Source organism: Labrus mixtus, chromosome 7, assembly GCF_963584025.1.
Source record: "Labrus mixtus chromosome 7, fLabMix1.1, whole genome shotgun sequence".
Taxonomy (NCBI): Eukaryota; Metazoa; Chordata; class Actinopteri; order Labriformes; family Labridae; genus Labrus; species Labrus mixtus.
The window spans coordinates 4,960,814-4,966,632 of record NC_083618.1 but is presented as its reverse complement, the minus strand read 5'-3'; positions in this window follow the sequence as shown (position 1 = coordinate 4,966,632).

Genomic DNA, 5,819 nt, shown 5'->3' with positions numbered 1-5,819 from the left:
TCATCAGCAATTGGCTGGGTGTAGAGACGTCAGAAGAAGGCAGACACCTAATTTCAACTCAGGCCCTTATTGGCTATTAGAACAGCAATGAAAGCTTGTAATTGGCCACATTGAGAGCTCTGAGTGTATTCGCTATGAATTATTTTATTAAATATAACTGGAATACAGTGAAATGTCAGGAAAGCAGCAGCGAATTTGAGGCAATCTGAGGATTTATATGGAGATAATGTTTTTTGGATTCAATCTTTCACTGCATTTGGATCGCGGGGACTCTGGCAGATGCAGCATGACCGTTTTATTGGAATATCATGACCAGGAAAGGAGACTAAACTTCAAACGATGAGTCAACAGTCATTTATAGTTATTTGTTTGTTGTTGGTCTGACAAATGCGTAGATTGTGGCTGCTGTGTTGGTTGGACCTTGAAATGCTTAACATGGTTGTTATAAGCAAAGCTTTTAAATGATGTCTGGCACAAGTTGTACATACACACATCTGTTTACACAATTGTGCATGTTAAGAACACACCATACATGCATGTTACGGGAACTCTACTGTATATTACTACCTACTTCAACCCAGTTGCTGAAAACTGTTAAAGATTATGAGCCATATGGCTGAAGAATTTCAGCAATCAGTAACAAAGTATCTTTGAAAAGAAAATTTGAGCATCTGCTGATATATCTACAGAATGATTGTTGGATTTGTCCATGTACTATCAGAGGAAATGTATTGCACCAAAAGTAAATTGAGACAACAGCTTGTGTTTCTTTAAAAAATCCTCCTCCTCCTGTCTGTCTGTCTATAGTCATAAACTATGTTGCTGAATGTATCCTTTTTTTCTTGGCAAATTGGTTTGTGACAAAAAAAATCATATTTGAAGGGTTCTTCATTGTTTCAGTGTCAGTAAACATTATATTGTCTTTGTTGGGTCTCTAGACATAAAAGAAAACTATCAAGAGTTACTTTTCCCCAGTTCATGGCTGAGAATAAGTCAGAAAATGGACCCTTCTGTTTGATTGATAAAGAGTTTTATAAGCCTGACCCTGGACTCAAAGTGGAACAGAATGGCTCTTTTCAGATGTTGAGACTGGTCTTTCTGTCCTCTATTTCTGATTAAAATGCAGGAAAGATTGGGTTTCCAAAGTATTGGAGAAAAGGAGTATTGACTGACTTGTCTTTTTCAATCAGCTCTTTCCCTAAAAACCTCAGGCGTTCCTTCAGGTCTATGGCGGCTAAAGCTGAATACCTTTCCACTCTGTAAAGCACACCGGGGAGAGAGGGGAGAAATTGCATCACTGCTTCTCGTGTATGTCTGCAGTGTAACCACACAGGTTCAGAAAGACGCTCAGAGCAGCTGTTCATTTGTCATAACAATGGGGCCGTAGAAGCTCCTTTCTGTGCTTAAGGTGGTTCATTGACTCTGCAGGTACTTTACATGTCTATAGCTTGGATTCAATTCAATTCCCCTTGAGTGATTGAAGTGAACTCCACAGTATTCTGGGAGAATGGGTAGAGGAAAGCTTGATGGCTGGTCTTGTATTTGATTTAAAACTTCTGAGGAGTTTTTAGCTGGTTATGAAACAAACTGAAATTAGAAATGATGCTTCTTTATAATCTATTAAAGCAAAGGAGACCATAAGTGAGAAATTTGATGATTTCTAGAGAGACGCTTTGAATGCCTCTAAATGCTGCCATTGGGTAGGTGGCAGACGAGAGGATTAACAGCACGCTGCTGAAACATGAAAATCTATATCAATCAGAAGATTTACAAGACCCATGTCTTTTCTGGAGACAACCAAACTGAAACAACTTTCTCAGGATAAACATGATTTTTGTTTTAGTTCAGAGACATCGGATACAGAAATAGTTTAAACAATTAAAACATTTTCACATTTTCTACCTTATGGTGTAAATGGCTCCCCTTTTTTTTATACAAATGACACACATTTGGATTGTGCTGCCCTCTAAATCTGATTAGCCACCCCTGTAGGTGCCAACCCAAACTCCTAAACTATGGATGGCTTTTTACCTTGTCAGAGATAGGACTTGTGTGAAAATCAACTATTTTGGCTATGTTGCAACAGGCTGCAAGGAGCGTGCTTTGTATTTCATTTTTTACAATATTTAATTATTTATTTCTCAAAAGGAACACAACAACACAGAATAACAAGACTAAACAAAACAATACAAACCAATACTAAAAAAAACTACCACATGTAAGCCACACAGAAAAAGACAGCCACAAGCTAAACTTCAATATTTCCATAATTCATTAATATAACTAAAGGATGAATGCATATCCCGTTGAGCAACTGCAATATTAATCCACCCCATTTGTCTTTCATCAACTAAAACTTCATCATCCATACAATCATTTAGTCTATATTCAAAATTAATTTCTAAATGACATTGCAGGTCCAACTGTCAAATTCACAAAACATGGGAGTACAGAACAAAAACTACCAACAAGACAGATTGATTTAAAGGGATACTTCACCCACTGAAACATGAATCTGTATTGACGTTGGGTCATATATGTAGTTGAAATGTGAAATACATTTTGAAGTTGGTGCCTTCTTGACCGAGAAAAGGCAGAAAGTGTCTTTCTGGCTCATGTGGATGAAAGACACCAACTCCCAGAATGCACAGCACCGCAGGCCACTCCTACTAAGGTCCTCTACAGACATTTACTACAACACATATGGCCGTTTCCTCAACTGATTACAAGATTTCTTCCAGAAGGAATTAGCATCTTGAAATTCCAGGCAGCAAACAGACTCTATGTTTGTGTCCATAGGCAAACAGTGAGAGCACCGACACTACCAGTCCGCCCCAGCTCGAGCCGACCCCCGGGCTCGAGCATACTTTTTTCACCATTGTCGGTTCTTATCAGCTTTCTCCATAGAGCCTGTTAGCATAGCTTCCAAGCAATATGGCGGATGTTAAGTTAAGCTGGGAGTGAGGTCCCACCCACTGATCTGTGATAGGTCTGTAGCTTCAGTGGTCGAAAATATGAGGAACTAGCGATGTAGTTTCACCTCGCTAACCACAACAGCCGCCGATGACGTAAAATGATGATTTTTGGGTCATCAGAGGCTCCTTGTCAGACTTAAAAATACAAAGGTATCCTGTCTCAGGCGAAAATGAGGGTGGGATGCACGACCATTCAAAAATATTACCAAGTTTCTAATGATACAAAGCTTAATGCAAATGGGTGAAGTATTCCTTTAATCATTTTTTAAAACAAGTGCTTTTCCCCATTTATTTTTCAAATTAAGTTACTTTGTTCCTTTCAATGGCTAATATCTTTTCATGTTCAAATAATATAACATCATTTTTCCAGTGTTCCAGTAAAAGATGTATAGACTTCCAATGTTTATATCATAGGACTGGGATTTTGGCTTGACATCTGGGGTGGCTAATCATATTTCAAGGGTAGCATGGGGCCACCAATACTGCCGCGCCCATGCCCCTTGTCATGGTTTGTACTTTAACATAGAAAGAGGCATTTGTATATTATATCGTGATAGCAGTTCTTATTAATGGCCTATCAGTGCCATGCTCATTATTATGTGCCTTCTTGAGCAGATTATGCCATTTCTGTTTTATCATTTCGATTTTCACTCTTGCTGGTGAGTAACCATTCTTTGGGGGGGCGGGTTATCATGCTGTGTTTTAGTGGGTACCAATCTATTTCAAACTGAAAGTGATTTTTAAAATGGGCTAATTTACTTACTAACCTCCCTCGTATTATTTCAGTATCATGGTCGTAAACGCTTAATCACTAAGATATTCATATCATAGCTGCCATTCAGCCATTTCTGGTTGAAGTATTGACTCTGCTAGTAGGGCACCAAACCCTTCAGGCCACGTTTACTATCTAAGTGTTATCTATTCTCAGAACCGAACGTTTTTGTAGGACTAATTGTTGTCTGATTAATTCCTGCCTGGTGAGTAAATATCTAGCTGTGTTTCTTGGAAGGGGACGTTTCTCTTCAATTAAGTTCATGTTGTTTTTGCTATCGTGCACAATTTGATGTGTTATGTTCTAACTGATTATGCCATATTTGATTCTTTGTTTATTAGTTATCCATGGCACCCCTGCTCGGTAAGCAACAACTTCTCTCTTTTTACTTATTTTTCTTATTATTATAATCATGTAAGTAGTGAGCAGTATTTCTTCTTTGAAAGTTGTGATACAAAGACAAATAAGGTTTATTATTATTATAAAGTCATAATTATCTATTCTAAACTGTTTGAGAGTCAGTAGTGCTGCACACCGATCCAGCGTGCTTATCTCTAAACAGTTTAGTCCAATGCTTCACCTTTCCAAGTGTTATTTCCAAGTGTTTTTCTGTCTGATGTTCTGCCATATGTAGCCAATACTAATGTGTAAAAAGGCTAATGAGTATCATGGTTGTATAGAGAACCATGTGCATGTCTCCTTTATCAAGGTTGGGTGTAGATTCGCTCTACAGATTGGATTTGTCCTGGCTAGAGGTCTGGGGGTTGGTGTGTGTCAGATTGCTGTACAATTAGACCTGCAGTGCCTCATGCAGCATGCTAATTAGCAAGATGACCCCCTCCTTTTACAGTCACTGTGCTAAGAGGTGGCATTGCTGCCTGGCTGAGTTGTCTTTCTTGCACTTCACAAGGTCAATCAGGCATGAATTGGAACGGCCTTCCCACTCCGGAATGTTGGGTTCCAGAAAATTGGTATGTTGCCATGGTGACAGATGCATACATTTCTACATGTTGTCGTGTCATGACATAGAGAGCAGGAGTCTCGGTTTCAGTTCCCCTTCCAGCCTAGGAGCTCATTCGAGGGTGAGACTGTATGAATCAGTCATGTAACCCTATAGGAGAATCTCACCTTTTCCCATGGTCTTTCAAGAAGTTGCTGCATTTGTGCAGAGAGAGATGTTTTTCCTGTCCTTGTGCAGGCAAAACGGTTTTGCGCTGAGAGAGTTAAATTAAGGTATGTTACTCCACTGATGAGAGTGATGATGCTTAGAGGATTTGTACCCTGATAATCATATATGGAGGCATTACTTTTAACTTTATTCATTCAGCCTGATATAATAGACGATTTCTTCTTCTGTAAGATAGAGTGGGAACTGGGATAAGTGAGTGTGGAATAACGTGCAGGAAAGGAGCCACAGGTTGGACTCAAACCTGGGCCGCCTGCTCGGAGAAAAGCCCCATGTAGGCCTACATGAGGCGCAAACTGTCCGCTAGTCCAACAGAAACCCCAAAATCAACTTTTTAAATATGCATTTCATGTTTGAATCACACACACACACACGAAAAAATATATCCCTTTTAACAAACAGACTTTGCATTAGAAAAGTTGGTTTTCAGGTAATTCAGCAGAGAGTGCTCTTAACAATCCACTTGACCTGTTGCTGAGGAGTGACATTCGGCTGACCACCTTATTAGCACAGCAGGCCACATCTTCAAATGTTCAATTTCGTCTGAGTGCCTACTGATGACGCAACTCAAAAAAAGGTATGCACAGATTCTACACCCTATAATCCTATGCATATGACACATGAAGGAAACGTATCATTTGCAAAGCACACTCAAAGGTTGAAATGCATCCCAACTCCAGCGACATCGCGACCCCCAACCACCCCAAAGCTGTTAACCTAGGGGAAACACTGATTGTGCATGCATCGGGGGGATTTCCACTTTTCATGCAAATGATCATCATTGCAGGAAACGTTCAAATCACACAAAGTGGCCTAGTCAACTTTAATGAACGTTATATATGCAAGGCCACCTTTCTCCCCTTTTCAGCACCTGTCTCCTACACTC